This window comes from Mustela nivalis (assembly GCF_964662115.1).
Source record: "Mustela nivalis genome assembly, chromosome: 2".
Taxonomy (NCBI): Eukaryota; Metazoa; Chordata; class Mammalia; order Carnivora; family Mustelidae; genus Mustela; species Mustela nivalis.
In genome coordinates, this window is record NC_139021.1 from 100,789,366 (window position 1) to 100,813,065 (window position 23,700).

At 37.8% G+C, this 23,700-nt stretch overlaps 1 long non-coding RNA gene across 1 annotated transcript in view; it reads right to left on the reverse strand.

Moving 5' to 3' along the window:
- The window catches only part of LOC309859742, a 324,520-nt gene that overhangs the window by 221,712 nt on the left and 79,108 nt on the right, over window positions 1–23,700 (reverse strand). The gene's annotated exons all lie outside the window — the stretch shown is intronic.

The window sequence follows — 23,700 nt, forward strand, 5'->3', positions numbered from 1 at the left end:
AAAAAAAAAAAAAAGAAGAAGAAGAAGAAAATCTGAATGGCCAATAAATAAAAAAATATAATTAGCAATTTAAAATTTCCAGATAAAGGAAAGCCCAGCCCCACATGGCTTCTTTGATGAATTGTCAGATACTTAAGGAAGAAATAATACTATTCTTTTACAAACTCTTCAAAATTAAGAGGAGGAGAGAACATTTTATATTTCCTTCAGTCCAATATCATTGTCATGCCAAAGCCAGACAAGACATCACAAGAAAACTAAACCAATATCCCTCATAAATATAAATGCAAAAAACATCAACAAAATAGCAAACCAGGTCAATGTTGTAAATTGACCAACATGTGTAAATTAAATAATTTTTTGTTTAATAACAAAATTAGTTTAATATTTAAAAATCAATTAATGTAATATACCAAATTAATAAAATAAAAGGGAAAATACAGGATCATCTTAAAAGATACAAAAAAGCCCCAAAAGATGCAAAATCCAATATCCATTCCTGATTTAAAAGCAAAAACGAAAACAAAAAACTTTCAGCAAACTACAGATAAAACAGAACTTTCTCAGTCTGTTGAAAGGCATTTACAGAAACATGTACAACCAACATTACTAAAGAATGAGAGAGTGGTATTTTATCCCTATCATAGAGAACAAGTCAGGATATCCAGTCTCATTACTCTTCTCACCATTGTATAGGACATTCTGACTGCTTGCAATAAGACCAAAATTAAATTTAAATAAAGTAAATAAAGGGGTGCCTGGGTGGCTTGGTTGGTTGGGTGTCCACCTCTTGATTTCAGCTCAGTTCATGATCAGGGTTGTGAGATTGGGCCCTGTGTCAGGCTCCGTGCTCAGCGTGGATTCTGTTTGAGATTCCGTCTGTCACCTCTGCCCCATCCCCCCCATAAGTGTGCTTCTCTCTCTCTCTCTCTGTATCTCTCAGTAAATAAATAAAATCTTTCAGATAAATAAATTAATTAAACAAAGGCAACAGGATTAGAAGAAAAGTAGATTGTTTTTATTTACAGATGTGATCCTGTATGTAGAAATCCTAAGCAATTTACTGTTAGAACTAATAAAAGTTTTCAACAATGCCAGAGTATGTAATATCAATAAGGACAGTCAATTGCATGTGTACATACTGTCAATGAATTTTCTGAAAATAAAATTAAAATAACTTCATTCACAAAAAATTAAGTATGTAGGAATACATTTAGCAAAAGAAGTACAATAGTTACCATCAACAATTTAAAGCACTGCTGACAGAAAGAACATGTTAGCTGAGAGAAATTAATGAAGATTTAATTAAATAGGGAGACATTTCATGGTCTTGGATGGAAAGACTCAGTATTGTTAATATGGCAGTTCTTGCCAACTTCATCAATAGATTCAAAAAATCCTATCAAGGGACGCCTGGGTGGCTCAGTTGGTTAAGCAGCTGCCTTCAGCTCAGGTCATTATCCCAGCGTTCTGGGATCAAGTCCCTCATCGGGCTCCTTGCTCAGCAGGGAGCCTGCCTCTCCCTCTGCCTCTGCCTGCCTGTGCTCGCTTTCTCACTCTCCCTCTCTCTGACAAATAAATAAATAAAATCTTTAAAAAAAATCCTATCAATGTCTCTCTAGAATCTTTGCAGGAAGTGCTAAGCTCATCCAAAAATTTATTTGGGAATTCCCAGCATCCCAAATAAGCAAATGATTTTGAAACAGAAAATCAAAGTTGGAGAACTTAATACTTCCTGACTTTAAACCTTAATATAAAACTACATTAATCAAAACAGTGTAATAGCATAAAGACAGATACATTGATTATAGATATCTAAGAGTAGCCAGATAGGAAGGGCTATTTGTAGGACTTCATTTGTATGGCATTCTGAAATAACTTAAAAAACAGAAATAAGAGCAGAAGTTGCCAGGGCTGGGGTAGTAGGACACTAACTACAAAGGGACATAGGTACTTGTTAGGGTGATGGGAGTGTATATTGTGATGCTTGGCATGGTTATTGTATTATGAACATTTGCAAAAACTCAACAAGCCATACACTAAAATGGGGGCTAATCTTACTATATGAAAATTATTTCTAAACAAATTCAATTTTAAAATTTAAAAAAGAACATCCTGAATGTATTTATAACAATATGTTAGTAAACACTGCCAATTTAGTTAAAAGAGCATAAACCTTTGAACCAAAGGACAGTGATGTTTGGGAACTTAGTTTCCACCACTTACTAGCTGAAAAACTCATTTTCTCTTCATTAAAATGCAATGGTGGGACCCCTGGACAGCTTAGTCACTTGGGTGTCTGCCTTCAAATTGCATCATGATCCCAGGATCCTGGGATCAAGTCCCGCATTGAGCTCCTTGCTCAGCAGGGAGTCTGCATCTCCCTCTGCCTGCCACTCCCCCTGCTTGTGCTCATTTTCTCTCTCTGACAAATAAAAAAATAAAATATATTTTTTTAATGCAGTGGCAATAGCTTCCATGTATAAGTATTATATGGTTCTCAATTATTGGAAATACTATCTTTAAAACAGTTATGTGACTGCCACATAATTTTGTGTTAATTTTCTTCATTCTTTATCTTAAAATATTGAAAATATCAACTGAAAGTTGTGGATTTCTCTTTGTTTTTGTCTTTTCTGTTTTTGCCATTTCAAAGATGGAAAATTCAAATAAAGTGCATTACTTTGACCTTTGCTGATTCTGCTAAATAGGCTTTATTCTCTAATGGACGGGATTTAGTTCCCCATACTAGACCAGTTGACTTGTCATCACTAACCAGGAGCTATCGCCCATGCATATAACAGGCCATAATTTCTTGTGTTTCTGTGTTGTCCAGTCCAAGCTCAGATAGATGTTTTGTGGGAAGCTTTTCTCAATCAAACCAGTTTGGCATCCACATCATGACATTATCTTTAATAACACTTCCTGTTAAAATGTACAAAAATTTATGTACATGTGATTTCTTTTTTTTTTTAAGATTTTATTTATTTATTTGACACAGAGAGAGAGATTACAAGTAGGCAGAAAGGCAGGCAGAGAGAGAGGGGAGGAAGCAGGCTCCCTGCTGAGCAGAGAGCCTGATGTGGGACTCGATCCCAGGACCCTGAGATCATGACCTGAGCTGAAGGCAGAGGCTTAACCCACTGAGCCACCCAGGCGCCCTATGTGATTTCTTTTATATATTGAATTATTCTTCTTATTCATGTCATAAGGTTAAATCAAGATTTATCTCATTGCATTGCTAAATATACTCTTGAAGAAGTGAGATTTTCTGCAACCAGAGCATGTGAGCTTGATGGCACCTAGAATTATGTTTTGTACTATGCTTACCATGTTAATGGTTTGATAGTGATAATAAAAGAATAGGTCTCATTTCAGAACTTGTTTCGTGTTATTTCAGTTGAACACTGTTAAAGTTTTGAGGACAAAAATAAAGAAAAGCCTATATATGTGATAGAGATGATGAATTTAGATGAGGAAAATTACATTTAAAAATGTTAGAGGATCATGAGAACATCTGATCAGAAAATTTTAAAAATAGATCAATGACAGCCAATAACTGTACTAAGAGATTAAGTATAAATCATATAATTAGATCATGTCATTACTCCTAAAATGTTAGAGAGTAGCACTCTGTAATTCTACTTAAAATGGAACTATTCTGAATTAAGTATTTTAAGGTATCATAAACTTGGTTAATTCTAAGGAAAACTATGTCTATTATTCATTTTGTCTTGTAGAAAAGAATGTCTGCACAATTGGTTTCTAAGATTAAGAATTTTTTTTTTTACAAGGTATGTAGGAGTTCGGTTCCATTTGATAAGGTAGTTTCTGAAAGAAAAGCAATATAATGAAAACTGAGAGGATAAGTATGAAAATAAGAATATGCTAAGCCAGAAGGGAGTGGCATGGTATATTCAAAGTGCTGAATGAGAAATATTTGCAGCTAGGAATACTCTATCCAAAAAATGCTGTCATTTGGGATAGAGGGAGAGATAAAGAGCTTCCCAGACAAACAAAAACTAAAGGAGTTTATGCCTACTAAACCAGCTCTGCAAGAGATATTAAAGAGGACACTTTGAGTTGAAAGGAGAGACCCCAAATGACAGTATAGAAGTAGGAAACACAAAAGCAGTAAGATTTCTGTAAAAAATCAGTGAAGGAACTCACAAAATAAAAAGATAAAAATGTAACAACATATACTTAAAATATGAGAAAGAGAGGAGTAAAGCATGGGTTCAGACCACTATTTGCAGAAGAAGTTATGTACAAACCTACGGTAACCATATATCAAAAACCACTAATAAATATGCAAAGAGTAAAGAGAAATAAATAGGAAATATATCACTAACAAAACTCACAAACCATGGAAGAGAATGACAAGAAAGGAGGAGAGAAAATATTCAGAAACAATCATAAAACAAGTAGTAAAATGACAATAAATACATATCTTCAATAGAATAAATGAAACAAGATGGGATTGGGAGGGAGACAAACCATAAGTGACTCTTAATCTCACAAAACAAACTGAGGGTTGCTGGGGGGAGGGGGTTTGGGAGAAGGGGGTGGTATTATGGACATTGGGGAGGGTATGTGCTTTGGTGAGTGCTGTGAAGTGTGTAAACCTGGTGATTCACAGACCTGTACCCCTGGGGATAAAAATATATGTTTATAAAAAATAAAAAGTTAAAAAAAAAAAAGTTATTTGATTTTTTAAAAGATGTATTTATTTGAAAGAGAGAGAGAGAGAAAGCCAGGGGAGAGGGAGAGAAGCAGGGTCCTTGCTGAACACAGATTCTGATTGGGGGCTTGATCCCATAGCCCTGAGATCATGACTCAAAACAAAATTAAGAGTCTGATACTCAACCAACTGAGCCACTCAAGGATTTATTCCTGGGTTACAAGGGTGTTTCAGTATTCACAAATTAGTCAACAGAATAAACTTTAATAATTATTTTAAATGTAAATGGACTAAATTTTCCAATCAAAAGGCATAGGATGACAGAATGTATTAAAAAAAAAAAAGACCTATCTATATGCTGCCTATAAGAGACTCATTCAGACCTAAGGACACCTGCAGATTGAAAGTGAGGGGATGGAAAAACATCTGTCATGCAAATGGCTGTCAATAGAAAGCCAGAATAGCAATACTTATATCAGAAGAAACAGACTTTAAGACCAGGAGTGTAACAAGAGACAACACTACATAATCACAAAGGGGACAATCCAACAAGAAGGTATAATAAAGGTAAATATGTATGCACCCAACATAGGAACACCCAGATATAAAAAAACAATAACAATCATAAAGGAACCCTTTGATAATAATACAATAATAGTAGGGGACTTCAACACCCTACTTACATCAATGGAAGGTCATCAAAACAGGAAATCAACAAGGAAACAATGGCTTTGATTGACACACTGGAAAATAGATTTAAGAGATACATTTAAAACCTTCCATCCTAAACAGCAGAATAGACATTCTTTTCAAGTGCACATGGAACATTTTCCAGAATAGATCCCATGTTAGCCCATAAGACAAGCCTCTGCAAAGTCATGAAGACAGAAGTCATATCATGCATCTTTTCTGACTGCAGTGGTGTGACACTAGAAATAAACTACAAGAAAAAATCTGGAAAGACCACAAATACATGGAAGTTAAATAATATGCTACTTAGCAATAAATGGGTCTACCAGGAAATCAAAGAAGAAACAAAAAACTACATGGAAATGAAAATGAAAACACAATGGTCTAAAACCTCTGGGATGCAGCAAAAGCAGTCATAAGAGGAAAGTATATACCTATACATACCTACCTCAAGAAGAAAGAAAAATCTCAAATATAAAACCAAACCTTGCACCTAAAGGAGCTAGAAAAATAAAACAGCAAATAAACTCTAAAACCAGCAGAAGAATGGAAATAATGATCATTAGAGCAGAAATAAATTATAAACTAAAAAACCAATAGAGCAGATCAATAAAAGCAAGAACTGGTTCTTAGAAAACAATCAATAGAATTGATAAAACTCTAGCCAGTCTTATCATGAAAAAATGAGAAAGGACTCAATAAAATCACAAATGAGAAAGGAGGACTAACAACCAATATAAATATAAATAATATAATAAAATATAATTATAAATAAAATATAAATATAAAAATATAAATATAAACAACTATAAGAGAGTATTAATGAAAACTCTATGCCAACAAATTGACAACCTACAAGAAATGGATAGATTCCTAGAAATATATAACCTACCAAAACTAAATCAGGAAGAAACAGAAAACTTGAACAGACTAATCAGCAGAGAAATTCAATCAGTAATCAAAAACTCACAACAAAAGCCCAGGACCTGGGGCGCCTGGGTGGCTCAGCAGGTTAAAGCCTCTGCCTTCAGATCAGGTCATGATCCCAGTGTCCTGGGATCGAACCCCGCATCGGGCTTTCTGCTCAGCAGGGAGCCTACTTCCTCCTCTCCCTCTCTGCCTGCCTCTCTGCCTACTTGTGATTCTCTGTCAATAAAAATAAATAAAATCTTAAAAAAAAAAAAGTCCAGGACCAGATGACTTGACATGTGAATTCTACCAACTTTTAAGTCTGTGTTTTTTTAAAGTATTCCAAAAACTATGGGGTTCCTGGGTGGCTCAGTGGGTTAAAGCCTCTGCCTTCAGCTCAGGTCATGATCCCAGGGTCCTGAGATTGAGCCCCACATCAGGCTCTCTGCTCAGCAGGAAGCCTGCTTCCTCCTCTCTCTGCTTGTCTCTCTGCCTACTTGTGATCTCTGTCTGTCAAATAAATAAATAAAATCTTTAAAATAAATAAACAAACAAATAAATAAATAAAATATTCCAAAAAATAGAAAAGGAAGGACAACTTGCAAATTTATTCTATGAGGCCAGCATTACCCTGGTATTAAGACACCACTAAGAAAGAGAACTACAGGCCAATACTCCTAATGAACATGAACGCAGAAATCCTCAACAAAATACTAGCAAACCAAATTCAACAATCATTAAAAAAAATATCATCATCATGATCAAGTGGGACTTTTCTCTGGGCTACAAGGGTGCTTCAGTGTTCACAAATCAATCAACATGATATACTATATCAGTTAGAGACATGGAAAGAACCATATGCTCATTTCAATAGATGTGGACAAAGCATTTGACAAAATACAATATCAATTCATGATAAAAACCCTCAACAAAGTAGGTATAGAGGGAACATACCTCAATGCAATAAAGGCCAAATAAGAAAAAGCCACAGCTAACATCATCCTCTGTGGGCAAAAACCGAGTGCTTTTCCACTAAGTTCAGGATCAAGAGAGGGATGTCCTTTCTCACCACTTCTATTCAATATAGTCCTGGAAGTCCTAGTCACATCAATCAGACAAAGAAAAGAAATAAAAGACAATCTAGATTGGTAATGAAAGGAGTAAAATCTTCACTTTTGCAGTTGACATGATACTCTGCATAGAAAACATGAAAGACTCTCCCGAAAAAAAATACTAGAACTGAAACACGAATTCAGTAAACTGGCACGATACAAAATCAATGTACAGAAATCTGTTTCATTTCTATACACCAATAATGAAATAGCAGAAAGAAAAATTAAGGAATCAGTCCTAATTACAGTTGCACCAAAAACAAGAAGATACCTAGGAATACACATAACTAAAGAGATTAAAGACCTGAACTCTAAAAACTATGAAACGCTGTTGGAAGAAATGAAACACAACACAAAGAAATGGAAAAACATTCCATGCTCATGGATTGGAAGGACAAATATTGTTTAAATGTCTATACTACCAATGCAGTCTACATATTTAATGCAATCCTTATCAAATGCCAGCACCATTTGAACAGAATAGAAAACCCAGAAATAAACCCTGCAACTTTATGGTCAGTCTTCAATAGAGCACGAAAAAATATCCAATGGGAAAAGGACAGTCTCATCAACAAATGGAGTTGGTAAAACTGGACAGCAACATTGCAAAAAAGATAAACTGAACCACTTTCTTACACCATACACAAAAATAAATTCAAAATGGTTTAAAGAGCTCTATGTGAGACCTAAAAACATAAAAATCCTATGACACTGGCAGTAACCTCTTTGACATTAACCATAGAAACTTCTTCCTAGATATGCCCCCTGAGGCAAGGGAAACAAAAGCAAAAATAAACTATATCCTAATAGAAAGGTTTTCTACAGCAATAGAAACCATCAACAAAACCAAAAGTCAACCTATGGAATGAAAGAAGATATTTTCAAATGACATATCCAATGAAGGTTTAGTATCCAACATGTATAAAGAACTTACAAAATTCAATACCCCAAAAATAGTCCAATTAAAATAGGGGCAGAAGATGTGCATAGACACTTCTCCAAAGAAGACATACAGATTGGCCAACAGACATGTGAAAAATGTTCAACATCACTCATCATCAGGGAGTTGCGAATTAAAACCACAACGAGTTATCACCTACACCTGTCAGATTAGCTAAAATCAAAAGGATAAGAAACAACAAATATTGGTGAGGATGTGGAGAAAAATGTACCATCCTGCATTGTTTGTAGGAATACAAACTTGTGCAGCTACAGTGGAAGGCTGTGTGGAGGATCCTCAAGAAGTTAAAAATAGATCTACATTACAGTCAAGCAGTTGTATTACTATTTACACAAAGAATACAAAAACACTAACTCAAAGGGATACATTCACTCCTGTATTTATAGCAGTGTTATTTACAATAGCTAAGATATGAAAGCAACACAAGTGTTTATTGAGTAATGGATCAATAAAGAAGATGGGGCATATGTATACAATGGAACATTACTCAGCCATGAAAAGGAATGCAATCTCACCATTTGCAATGACATAGATGGAGCTAGAGTGTATTATGTTAGTTAAATAAGTCTGTCAGAGAAAGACAAATACCATATGATTTCACTCACATGTGGAATTTAAGAAGCCAATCAAACAAGCAAAAGGAAAAGGAGAGGGAGTGAGAGACAAATTAAGAAATAGACTCTTGGGCGCCTGGGTGGCTCAGTGGGTTAAGCCACTGCCTTCGGCTCAGGTCATGATCTCAGGGTCCTGGGATCGAGTCCCGCATCGGGCTCTCTGCTCAGCAGAGAGCCTGCTTCCCTCTCTCTCTCTCTCTGCCTGCCTCTCCGTCTACTTGTGATTTCTTTCTGTAAAAAAAAATATATATATATATATATATTAAAAAAAAAAAAGAAATAGACTCTTAATTGTAGCCAACAAACTGATGGTTATTGAAGTGGGGTTGGGTGGGGGGCTGGGGTTAGGTGATGGAAATAGGTGATGAGAACCAAATGAAGTAGGAAATTGTTGAATCACTATATCATATACATGAAAGTAGTATAACACTGTTATGTTAACTAATTGGAGTTAAAATAAAAACTTAGAAAAAAGAATGTGTTAAAAGAAAATAATTAAGAGAGAAGAATGTTTAATATAATCCTTGCTCCAAATTTAGGCATAATCACCTCTTAAGAAAATGAGAACAAAAATGACCAAAACAGATTCTGTTAAAACGTTACTTTTTTTGTTTTTTGTTTTTTAAGATTTTATTTATTTATTTAGAGGAAGAGAGAAAGTGAGAGCACAAAAGGGGAAGAGAAGGAGAGAGAGAAGAAGAAGCAGGCTCCTAGCTGAGCAGGAGCCCGATATGCGGTTCAATCGCAGGACCCCCAGGATCGTGGCCTGAGCCCAAGGCAGACACTTAACTTACTGAGCCACCCAGGTGCCCCAAAATGTTATTTATGTTTTTAAGTCGATTTTTACTCTAACTCATTAGTTTCCTGAATTTTTTTTTTATTTTTGCAAAGTGCCCCTAATTAAAACCTTTAAATAATTCTGGGGCATCCTTGAACTATTCTGAGCACTCTGATAGAAATACATATTCTGAACTATTCTTATTCTCATTCTTCGTTAGGAGAGGAAACAAAAGGTCAAATTTTTCCACGTTTTTAGGGAAGAAAAGCATTGTAATCCTTTTTTCCCTCCATTTTTGTGTGAACATGGTAATAAAACATATTAAGGCTCCCATACCTAAGCCAAACTTTCCATGATGGGAAATGGGCGCATCCATGATAAGGTTAATCTGGTCACCTCCTCTGCTGCTCCACTGAGTGTGAGTTGACTCAACAGGCCCCACTATGTAGTCAGAGGCCCCTGCTTCCTTTCCTTACCATTATATGTGTGTCAGAATGGTCGTGTTCATTTTAGGCAAACAAACACACACACACACACACACACACACACACAACACACACATGTGCGCTCACTCTGATTTGTAATGATAGGTCTTTAACTTCCAAAGAATTTTCATGTGTATGTTACTCTATTTTATCCCATGTAATAGATTGGGAAATGGATCCCAAAACTAGCTCACTGTCACCTAACTACATGCTGATGCTAGAATTAGCACGACTTTTCACTGTAGACATCTACCTATCATTTCCAGTTTCAGGGACATTCCCTGAAACAGAAAGTAAACAAAAGTTTAAGTTATCGTATGGTGGAAGGCAAATGAAATTTGGCATAATACAACGTAAGTATGAATCACCAGTTTCCTCATCTGTAAAATGGAGCTAATGTACCTTTTCAAGGTAGTAAGAAGGATTAACTGACACAGTCCATATTGGGAACAATTAGCATTTGCCCTAGTCCAAAAATTAGCCATGTATAATAAAAATAATGATCTGTAGTAGTAGTAAGGCCCTCGTTAATCAAAGGATCTTGTATGCTGGTGGCTGCTGAGCTTCAGGAATGGCTTATTTGGAAGATCCTATCTTTCCGTAAGGATGTGCATCCATTGGAAACTATTCCAGTATGCATCAGGCACTGTGCTAGGCACTGGAGATCCAGAGGTGAGAAAGAGCCTCTGCTCTCATTCAGCTCACTGTGTACATGCTTCCCTTAGCATGTTCAGCCTGGACTGCTTCTGCAACTTTCTTCCACCAAATGATTGTACCTTTATCAGAACCTCAGTGATGGAATTCATTCAGCACCGAGGAATTTTTGAGGTGAGGAGGATGGACAGAGTTCAACGTGGCATTGCCCAGGATGCCCGTTCGTCAATGCCAGTGACCTAGCGTCTGCATGCTGTGAAATTAAGCTCAGTTGAGAGCAATCTTGTCATGTTTAATATTGGAATTATGCTCTCAGCCCACCTGAGGCAAAAAGCTCTTAATGCATCTTATCTCTTCTCTCCAAAAGGGAGAATTCATCCTGTTGTTTCTGTGTTACCATGCTGAGAACTCTGAGTGCAGACCATCACTAGGTCTTACTTAAGAGACCCTTATTTTCCATCTAGTGTATATTTTAAGTCCTTTACATCTCTCCTTCCCTCTTTGGGCCCTGTGTTTCTAGCACCCCAGAGCCACACTGAGTGTGGGATCTGCCTTGTGAAAACACTTTCACGTTCTTGTCAGGCAGTTCTTCAGGCTCCTGTGAGATGAGGACTGTAAATCTGGCTGTCCCCTGGGCTTTTGGGTACAGACTGCTGCAGTTTGACCGTGACCCAGAGAGGTGCCACCTAGCCCAGAATTGCTAATGCAGCAGACTATTAGAAGCATGCTGAATGGACAGTGTGCACGGTGTTCAAACTGCAAACCTGCTGCACCCATGAAGGACTGCTGAGACTCCATCATTACTCTCTTAGGACCGAGTCTTGGTGTGGCCCTATTATGTCTGTTCCTCCCCATTCCACTCTCCACTCAGAGTCCTGGCAGAGAGACGAACACCGGACTTACATGGCTAATCCTCATGGTTTTCAGTTTAAGTATTGAAATTTTCACTTTGGCTCTGGTTTTCCAGTTCCCACAGTGCAGGGTGTTTGAGGAGCATGAGGTTCAAGTGCTCTCCGTTCAATCTCAACCGTTTATTTCGATGTTCCAGCTGGAGGACATGGCAACTAGTTTTCTTTTGGCCAAAGCCACCGTGCTCCTACGACAAACAATCTCTACTGAGATGGAGAGCACAGTTTCAGGATTAATACTAGGAGCTATGACCGAGGGAAGAGGGTGCATCCCACTGACCGGCCTCGGTGGTTAGTGGAGAGGCTGCCCGCCACTGTGTTCCTGTGTCCAGCAGGAAGCTGTATGCTTTTTGAATCCAGGAGACCCCTGTCCAGAGGTTAATAATCAGAATGGGTGTGTTCTTTGTATAAAATGCACACTCCTAGAGCAGCTTAATCATGTGAGCCATATACCTGTATACCCTAAGACAGCTGCTTGTCCTTTGTATCTTAATCCTGTCCTGGATCTCACTTTGTATGTGGCCTGGAAACCTACTTTCTCTAATGTAGTGGAACTCCTTCCTCTCATCTACATTTAGAGTGCTACTTTCCTTGCTTAAATGTGTTGGATGGAGAGCTGCCTTGTGCGAAGAGACAGCTGGGTGAAGCTGTGCACTGCGATCCTGAATGCATTTTGCCATAAGCAAACCTTGCTGCTGCTCTTAAGCCATAAGTGCACCCTCATTCTGCCCCAAGAGCACAGTATCCTATTGCCCTAAATGTTTGTTCTAGTCTTCCTTACTTAGTCCAGAGAATGCTGAATATCAGCACTAAAGAATGCTTCCCCGTTTGTCTTGCCCTGGGCCCTGGAATTAAGAAGCGTTATCACTTCCAAAGACTAAGGGGCATTTGTTAGGTTTGTAAATATTCTGACTCCAAAGTATACCTGACACATCTCTTTACCCAAAATACTAGTAAACCATCATCTTTTTTTTGAAAACTGTAATATTCATGGGAGGTAGTCATAAATCACTTCCTTTCAAGACAAAACTAGGAAAGTGTCTAAAGGCATTTGCAAAGATAACCATCTAAATATCCAGGCTGGTAAGATGAAAAGAGAAAACCCCAACATTAATTTCTGTGTTCTCTTGGCTGCCTTTTTTCTTACTGTGCTTCCAGGAAACCAAGGCCTTTCCAGGTGTCAGAATCTCTGGGGCACTGGCTTCTCAGTACTGGAAAGTGAACCTGAACTCTAGCGATGTAAGAATTTGTAAGGAAGCTGTTCCCATTTAGAGATAAATGCATACTTTGCCTCTGTGGATCTATTCTGGTAGAAATCTTCCACATTCCAGTAGTGGGTTCCATTATGTTTTAAGAGCCTAACTGAGCTTTTTTTTTTTTTCCCTCCCTTTCCTTTTGTTTCTTAGGCTTCAGAGATGACTCTTAAGTTTGCTTTCCTTGGGCTTCACTCTGGAATCCCTAGCAGATATCAATCAAATGACTGATTTCATAGATTGCTAATTTTGTTGCAGTTCAATAAAGGAATAACCCTTTAACTACTCGTCCAGTCTAAACATCTCTTGGTTGAATAACAATTATTTTTCTTCCCTTTTATCATCCATAAATTCCCTGGTACATTAGCATGGATCATGGTCCCTTTTAACATAAGGATTCAAACATTAATCCCATTTGTTCCTTAAGGACTTACTCTATGGTTGTGATATGGAGTTAGGTTCTGAAGGGTAACTTAATTGAACTCCCAGTATCCTTACCCACCCCAAATCACATCGTAATTCCTTATATGCTTAGGGTCTGTGATGTTGCAGTGAGTTCTGCATTATGCAGAGCTCTACTCCCAGGAAGCTTAACTTTTCTTCGTAAAAGAATTTGTTAGATTGGGTTTGGTTTCTGCCTCTGCCTACTCATGGCTATTTGGCTGTGAAATTCAGTCTGTGAGAACCTCAGCTTCTTTGAAATACCAGTAGCAACAGTTTGGGAAGATTGTGGAAAGAAAACAAATCCACATGTAAAGTACCCATCAAAGAGCCTGACACAAAGTAGATGCATGTGTAATGCTAACTGTTATAATGCTTCTGCTAAAAAAGACAGGGAGAGAGAAGAGGAGGAGACGCATAGGAGGAAAAGAAGAAAGAGAAGAGGAGGGCCATGGAATGGTTGGAGTAATGAGATTCTAGAATGTACCATAGTTTGGGGGAGGGTTTTTCCAAGTCTCTCTTCATTGAATGTAATAGCTCTCATCTTCAGTGTGATCACATAAGGTGATGCGAGTCTCTAAAAGCCTTTTTTTATTTTTCCCTTCTCTCTCTTTTCAAGAAGATGCCAGTAGAAAGTGCTTCTCACCTTATCTCTGCTGGCCCTTTGCCCTATCTTTCGACTGCCTCTCTGCATTAGCTAACCTCCACAGTGCCCCTCCATCCAAAGGCTCGGCCACTTGTCTACCATCATGACATTCTTGATTCATAAGGGAGCTCTTTCTCCACAGCCTGCTAAATGGATATCTCAGCCCAATCAGATAATATTGGGGTTAGATTTATAATTGAAGAGTTAGAAGCTGATGTCTCTGCTTTGTAAATTACATATGAAAAAAAATCTCCCGATTTTTTTCTAGTCAATTTAACAGTCCTTACTTAAAATTAATACAGAAGACTACTTGGAACATCAGGAAAGCAAATGTGGCATAAACATAGAAGTTAATTTGGGGTACCACTTGTCTTTAAAGTTTAATAGCCAATAAATGTAAAGATGGATTGGCAATTGTCTCATTACAGACGTAAACATGTATCAACCTACCCACTAGCAATTTAAAATAAACTTAGAAATACACCTCCTCCTTTGGTTATGCCTGAGACTTTTCCACCAAGGCTGTCATTCTTTTTGATTTATTATTTCCTACCTTAACACTGTAGCTGTCTAATGCAGTTACTAAAATAGTTAATTCTTACAAAAATTAACTTTAGAGTCTTAACAGAGAAAGAGAAATAACCATCAGGTTATCCTTTAGATAGTGGGAAACCTAGCTAGAATGTGTATTTTCATGTAGAAGGTCACTGTGTAACCTGGGCATAACCATTACTGTGCTCAAACCATGTATATATCAGCTTTGGCTCTCTGGTCCTAATCATTGTATGGGAGAAAAGCCACCTACTCACACAGAAGGACCTGCTTCTGATTCTCAGATGATCAGATTTCATTGTTACACAATTTCATTGTTATACAATCAAGGTCACTTTTTGGTACTTTCTTTCATAGAAGATGCTTTTGATTAAACAAATATTCTTTACATTGTTTTGGCTTTGTTCTTTTAGAATGCAATGAGAATAAGATAATATTAGTGGCCTCATGAGTGAGGGGCAGAGGTGAGAACTGCCTGCAGATCAAAGTCTGAGACACAGATGAGCTGTGAGCGGGGTGTCCTGTGGCAGTTAGCTTCCCCATCCTGTCTGAGCACAAATCAACATGTTTTGAGTCTCAGCTGTTGCTCTTGTCAAATATTGTCTCCCTTTGTGGGCAATGACTTTTGTCATTATGTTTGATGTGGTTTTACTAAAACAGCATGCTTTCTATGTGATTGATATATATATATAGATCTATCTATCTATATATATATATATTTCCATCCATCCATCCTCCAAGGGCAGGAGTCAGCATCAGTGTGTTGATTGCTTATGCTAATTGGCAAATATCAAGGTAAACTTGTCTATTTTAAGTAGAGTAGGTGGTTTAAATGAATCCATTCCAGAGAGAACTTAGCTTCAGTAATTTGTGTGTGTGTGTGTGTGTGTATGTGTGAGTGTGTGTTTTAAATCTGCTTCTAAATGATTCCATCTCCAACAGCAAAATAAATAGACAAACAAATAGCTCTTTGTAAAACTACAGTAAGCATTTCCTTTGCTGACAGAAAAAGTGAGATTTCAAATGTGGAGAAGTCTGAGATGTTACCACCACTCATAAAAATGTAGTCATGTCTGCTTTTTTTAAAACATAAATTTGAACTCAAGCAAGTTCACACTTTTCTCAAATAAATTGATGAACTTCAAATAAGTTAGCTACAATCCTGTCTTATTTTTGCCATAGTGTCTTCCAATATTTATTATTTCCTTTACATGAAATTGCCTATGATTTTAATGAGTCTATCATAGCTTCTTATATTCTGTATTATAGACACATATCTTTATGGTAGCATAAATTCCATAATTCTTATAGCAAACAAAGCATAATATAAGTTTTACAGTATACCATTCCATAGTGATAAACTGTTTCCCTTTTGTTGGGTTATAATAACAGTAGTAACAATAACCACCACTTATTGACTGTTTATACAGTGAGTATTCTGTTAAAAGGTTCTTTCAATGAAGTAGACACTGAGCTTAGTTTGTTATATGGAAATGCCTAGAATTTGATATACTTAAGTTTCTACTCTTTGTGTGACATTAATCAAGAAAAAACTTCCTACACTGCTCACCTTTAAGTTCCTCATCTTCAAAAAAAAATGCCTGGAAATAGCTGACCTTGAGGATGTACCCACTAGAGTTGGGCACATAGTAGATGTTCAAAAAGTGGGGAAGATCATCATTGAGAAGTACTCCTGAAGTTGATTTGCCCAACTTGATAAACTGAAGAGATGTATAAAATTTTGTGTAAACAGTCGGTGTCCTCAAGAATAGGCTAAGTATTCATTTCTTATACACCAGATCCTTACTGGGTTTGCTTTTACATTCTTCTTGTGTTCATTCTTCTTTATTCTTTCAACAAATAACAGATGCCCTCTGCACCAAGCATTTCTGAAGTCACCGTTACACTCAGGTTTCAGCTGGCATGAAGGAGATGTTGTCTGTTCAGCAAGAGTCAAAAGACTTGGGTGTGGTCTACACTGCTAGGCCAGTAATAGGCAGAAGTGAATGTGGGGTGTGTGTGTGTGTGTGTGTGTGTGTGTGTGTGTGTGTGTGTACATGTGTGTACACATGCACACGCACGGTCATCTGAGTGTTGTTTGTCTTCTCCATGAGGCTATAGTTGGTCCTTTTGATATTACAGCATACCTTATCAATGAAGATGCTGCAGATACAGCCTTCTGGGAAAGACACATGTTAATAGAGAATACACTATGACTTGAGCGCCTGGGTGGCTCAGTGGGTTAAGCCACTGCCTTTGGCTCAGGTCATGATCTCAGGGTCCTGGGATTGAGTCCCGCATCGGACTCTCTGCTCAGCAAAGAGCCTGCTTCCCTTCCTCTCTCTGCCTGCCTCTCTGCCTACTTGTGATCTCTCTCTGTCAAATAAATAAATAAAAATCTTAAAAAAAAGAATACACTATGACTTATAATAATAGATTTATGCACAAAAAGTTGGGCTTGTATAATTCTGCCCAGGTGATTAAGGAGGGCTACAAAATTCACTACTGAATTAAACATTTTTCCAAGTGAATACCAATTTATCAGTATGATTAGAAAAGGGCTCAGTGTTAAAAATTGCAATCTACCCAAAGAAAGCAGAAAATGCAAAGTCAGGAGAGACCTACCTATGCAACAGCCATTCTCCTATAACTATAATTTGCATGGTGGGTGGCTGAGTATTAGTACAGGAGAGTGGGCCGGTGAACAGGGCGAGCCCTGAAAGAAGATAGGAAGCTGGTGAAAATATCACATACTTCCCATGTGACAAGCAGTATGGACATTTTGTGTGTATTTTTCTTAGAATCTTTAGAATGACCCTGTAAAAGAGATGATGCAAATGAGACTTTGAATACAAAGTTGTTCAAGGTCGTACAGCAAGCGCATGGTCGATTTGGTGTTCAGGGCCAAGACTTTGAAATCAGAACCCCTCTTCTCTTCACCAGGATGCAGTTAATAGTTAAATGGGAAACCACTTAAATGGCTTTGCATTTATTTGGGTTTAATTCTGTGAAGAGAAATCTTTGGGATTGTGTTTTGTGTTGTCTCAGAATTCATTGAGAGTACAAAATAGATGTTCTACAAAACTTATTTTCACTTTCTTTGGTGTCTTTCAAACGTAAATGTTTCCTCTTCATAAAGACAGCATGGTTTTCCTTGTGCTATGTAACAGATTTTTTTTTAATAGGATCCTTAAATTATTTGTTATTTTTTGTTTTTATTTAAATGCCACCTAGTTAACAATACAGTGTAATACCGGTTTCTGGTGTAGAGTTTAGTGACTCAGCACGTACATACACTACCCAGTGCCCATCACAACAGATTCTTTTTTATAGCTGTTACGCTCTATTTTGCTTACCTTTATCACCCCTTTATCCATCTATAGATATGGCCAGTGAGAACATCTCAGCTTATTGGAGGACAACACTCCATCCATCCTCAACTGCCCAGCCTGTGTGCCACACTGAGTGTGGCTGAGTCTCACCTTTCTGGCGCCTCCCCCAGGGAAAAGCCCCGCTGTCCCCCAGCAAGCCTGACCATACTCCCTGCAGCTGTTGCATTGCCTCTGGGACTCTTCATCTTCTGGGAGGATCAGATTCCCACCCCCTGCTTCCAGTCTGCTCGAAAGCACCCTGTATCCTTAATAGCATCCCCTCCAAAAAGGCGATGATCCTTCCAGCCAGCCATTTCAATAAAAGGTCAGATAGTCCATATTTTAGACTTTGCCAGTCATGCTAGTTGTCACCACCCCTCAACTCTGCCATTGTAGCATGAAAGCAGCCAGAGACAAGATGGAAATGAATGCCTGTGGCTGTGTTCCAATAAAACTTTATTTATAGACTCCGAAATTTGAATTTCAAATAATTTGCAGACTTCTTTTGATTCCTTTCAACGATTTAAAAATGTAGGACCCACTCTTAGCTCACAAACATGCGGCAGGCTGCAGTCTGTCAGTCTCTGCTCTAGACAGACAGTGCACCAACAGCACTCCCTCCCTCTTCCCTGGGGTCAGCTGGGGTCTGACCATTGGAGTGTCTGATGTAGCTCTCTCATGAGAGTCTCCAATCCAGAGCTGCTTTGCCACTTCCTTCCTGGAGCCTTTAGTCATTTTTGTTTGCTCCTGTCTCTGTGCGGGGGAAGACCCACGATAGGATCTGGTCATAAGGGAAGGTGGCGAGGTTCTGTTCACTAGCTGATATCTGATCTGGGAGTAAAAGGCGAATTCTTTTTCTCTGGAAAATTTATTTGTTTGTTAACCTTTTGCTGTTTTCAGGAACCTCTGCAATGAAGTATATTAAACTGATTATTCATCACTTTGTAATTCTTTGAGTATATGTATTTGACCTTAATTCCCATGATTTTTCAGATCATTGATCCTAACCTTTCTTCTCTTGAGTTTGTGTTGCAAATAGGAAGATAACGTTGGCAAGTAAATGAAAGCATTGATCAAACCGAATATGTGTTTAGACAAAAAAAATACACCAATTCCTGGTTTTTGCCATTTATTCATTCACTTACTCAGCAAGTATTTACATGTGGCCAACCCTGAATCCTAAAATGAAAGCTCACTTTATAGCTCTCCCCACAGTGAAGAGCAGAGTATTATGCTTGTTGTCCAGGGACTGTGGGCATGAGGGGTGCAGAGGTCAAGGGGGTTCAGCTTCCTTTGGTCCTCTTTGTATCTGTTACTCATATTGGAGGATATATGGGGTCCAAAGATCCAAGTAGGCATGAGACCATGCCTGTGCCTGTACACTCCACATGCTGGTGAAAGTGGAGTGAAAGAGCCTGGCTCTGGAGGGCAGAATCTGGGGCCAGTAGCTCTACTTTCTGATCTTAAATGTTGTAAATGAAAAAGACTGTGTTGCAGCTTTGTTGTGAAGACTGAAAAAAAGCCATACACAGGCCTGATAGAATGTTCAGCATGTAGACCCTAAAAAAATTCTATATCCAAGGATGTCAAATATACCTTTTCTTTGTTTTGTTCTTTTCTTTTTTTTTTCAAAAGATTTTATTTATTTATTTGACAGGCAGAGATCACAAATAGGCAGAGAGACAGGCTAAGAGAGAGGGGGAAGCAGGTTCCCCCCTGGCAGAGAGCCCAATATGGGGCTCAATCCCAGGACCCTGAGATCATGACCTGAGCCGAAGGCAGAGGTCCAACCACTGAGCCACCAGGCACCCCGTTGTACCTTTTTTTATTTCCCCAAGAGGGAAAGTGGTGGGGGTGTGGGGGACAGAGATAAGATAAGATAGAGAATCTTAAGCAGGCTCCACCTTTAGCAAAGAGCCCTACGCAGGGCTCGATCCCACAACCAGAGATCATGACCTGAGCCAAAATCAAGAGTCAGATGCTTAACTGACTGAGCCACCCAGGCGCCCCTGTTTTGTTCTTTATTGATAATTGTATAACCCTCCAGTAATGTTAAACCAATTTACTACTAAGTTTACTACTTCCTAATTGGACTTATTTATTGACTGCCCAGTGCAGCTAGGCACAGCTATACTGTGCATTGTGAGGAAAGCAGAGACAGGTGAATAAAGGCCCCTCTGTTGGATTGTCAAACACTTTTTTTTTTTTAATACTGTAGGTTGGAAAGCTACTCTTCTATGAATTATATAGAAAAACATTTATTAACTTTGCTATCTCTTTGTGTTTCTTTTTAGATCTGAACGGTGATGGCACACATTTCAGTTACGAGTTGCTCAGTGAGCTGTGGATTGACGGAACTATGAGGGTCCTTGTGATGTACACCTGGAAGACCCTTCACTAGTAGGTATTTTCTATTCAGTATCATTTATGTGGTTACAATGAGATCTTCAATAGAGTATAAACTTACAATGAAAAACGTGTAAGATACATATGTTCGTGTTGATGTTGTGAATATGGCTAGATTTATTCTGGTTTGTGCCAACCTATTGCAAAATGAAAGAACCCGTTAAAATGTATCTGTTACGTGTGCATGTCTATTAGTAAGATAGTACATACACATCTCCGTAGCAGAGTTTAGAAGAACAGAACTTTACCTCTCCTTTAACTGAGTGAAAAATGTCACTGGGAAGTTGCAATGTCTTTTGGTTCTTTAATGTCATGTAATCTGGCAGTATAACAATTTCACCAAATAGAATGTTTTGAAATGGTTCGATTTTATTGTAGTTTTAACCAACAGCACATCTGATAATGCTTTCGCTTACCCAACTGCCATATGGTAATTGACATATGATGTTTATGGTGCCATGGAAATGGAATTATACTATTAGAAAACCTTGATCTTCTTATTTGACCAGTTCCATATAACACGAAGATATACTATAACCATGTATAGTCCAGGCTTCAGTTTTCTCAATCTGCAAAATGAGAGGGAGAATTTCTGCTTTACCTAATTCATAAGATTACTTTATAGGTCCAGTGAGTTAATACTGTAAAATTATTAGTTAGTTGCAAACCCCATAAAAATGGTATGGTTGTGGTTGACTCATATTTCAACTAGGGAACTGGATAAAAGTTGTGATCATATTTTGTTTTTGTTTTTTGTTTTTTAAGTTTTTTTAATTTAAATTCCAGTCATGTTAACATACATTGTAACATTAGTTTCACGTGTACAATGTAATGATTCGGCACTTCCATACATCACCTTCTGCTCATCATAAGAAGTGCACTCCTTGGGGTGCCTGGGTGGCTCAGTCAGTTAAACATCTGCCTTTGGCTCAGGTCATGATCCCCTGGGGTCCTGGGTTCAAGCCCCACGTCAACCTGCCTGCAAGAAGCCTGCTTCTCCCTCTCTCACTCCCCTTGCTTCTGTTCCCTCTCTCACTATGTCTCCCTCTGTCAGATAAACAAACAAGATCTTTTAAAAAAAAAAGAAGTGCCTTCCTTAATCCCCATATACTCTGCTTTTAAGTTGGTTAATACAGTTTGATATCTTGTGTGTTATTCCCCTAAATCATAAATGATAAGCTCATACTTAATTTTAATTCATCACTAAAATGAATTTCTTATATTTGAGAAAATTATGTTTAAATTTTGAGAAACATGTTTCTCAGGCACACTGCAAACACCAGCCCCCACCAGCCATAGGAATTGGGTTTCTGATCTTGATCTCCAGGATACTTTCTTATTAGACTTAATTTGGGGTATTTACACTTTGAGGAGAACAGACACGTTAGATCCTTTTTATGTATAGCTTCATTTCAGGATACTAAGGAAATGATACAGAAATTCCATCAGGAATTATTCATTTGGTTTATTACATTTAATTCCTTTTCACTGTGATCTCTTCACTACTTCATCTGCCTATTCTCTTTTGCTAACAGAACACAGCCACTCAGTTTAAGTAAAAGATTGAAAATAAGAATCTCAGCAAATATATTTAGTAAGATTGAGAAAGACTTTTTCACTAAAATTAAATGAGTTGTTATATAACCAGTCCAATGCAATGAGAGTGGTTTCCAAACTATTCTCCAGAAATTGTAGATGATTATTACTGAAAGGGCAATGATTTATTACATGAATAAAGTGTTTGCATTTAGGTGAAACAAAATCCTTAATAACAGGTAGCATATATTCGCTTGGTTGTATTGTAGCATAGTCCTTAAGTATGGGGGGGGGCTATCTAGAGTCAGCCTGGGGTTGCAGCCCAATTCTTTAATTTTTTCAGCTTTGCAATATTGGACAAGTCACTTAACCTCTATCTGCCTTTGTTTGCTCATCTGTAGAATGGGTCTAATAATAAGAACTTTTATCTCATAGGGTTGTTGTGTGGATTACATGAGTTAGTAGAGTCAGGTGCTTAGGAGCTCTGTGTGATGCTTAGTAACTAATCAGTCTTAATGGTGATTATTCACTGGAAAAGTGTGGGATTATGGTGACCACCACAGATTTTGGAATCAGAAAGCCCTAGGTTCAAAACTATTAATTCACGGTGGAACCTAGTCACTGAACCTTTTGAAGTCTCATTCTTTTGGGGGGAAGAAAGGAAATAATTAAAATATACTTCATACTGGTTAGGATGGTTTACCAGGGCATCTGGCAAGGAATGTTAGCCAATACCTGTGAAGATAGAATCACAAATTATTATGTAATGTTTTGAAGTAATTTAAACCAGAGATTATCTGATTCTGAAAATGTCCTTCTTGCCATATGTTATATTTAGGGGACTTTTAGAAATGTGCCCAATTATAAGACTTACTTTGTTAAATCCAGAATTTCAAAAGAGACAACCGAATAATTTAAATCGAATCATACAATGCAAACAGAGCTTATATATGGCATCCTGACTTAAAAAATAAACAAAACTCATTAGCCTTTTAAGGCCTATCAGGCATATCAAACCAATGTTTAATTTGTTACAAAGATTGGGCTGTTACTGTATTTAAAATGATTTTCTTTTCTAGAAAAATAGGGAAAAAAGAAGAAAAGAGGTGGAAATGCAGAACATGTGTCACAAAACGATGGGGAGGAAGGGCTTGCTTTTTCAGTTCCATGATCATGGTGTCTAATCCATATTTTATGCTTATTCTTGTTATGAATAAACTTAAGGTATTGTCCATTGGGCTCATATTGGACAAAATTCAGTGGTTGTACTGGGTGGCATATTTCAAACGAATCATCATTTTTTCCCCCAAGGTGAGAAATACTGATAATTTGGGACAGTGATCTGAGCCAAGAGCTAATTGCCTGACTGCCGTGTAGCACTCAGAATGGAAAGCCAAGTCTCCTTGCCTCACATGTTAATTATAAACCATCTGGAGCAGTGATGGTGCTTGGTCAGTCCAGGTCTGTGTCCATCCCAGCACCCAGAGAGTCTTTCATACATAAATTTAACCTGACTTATTTATAATTCAGATTGTAATATTCTCAGTATTTGCTTTGTACCCTTCTGTTATCCTTCCTATTTGTTTTTGCAGTAGGGTTAGCTTTTAAGAGTTTTCCCAGGATAAGGACAGTCTTGGGGGTGGAGGAGGCTTTTGAGTGTAAAGTTTTGGAGGGGAATTCCTAGCTAACAGCCCACGTTCCAT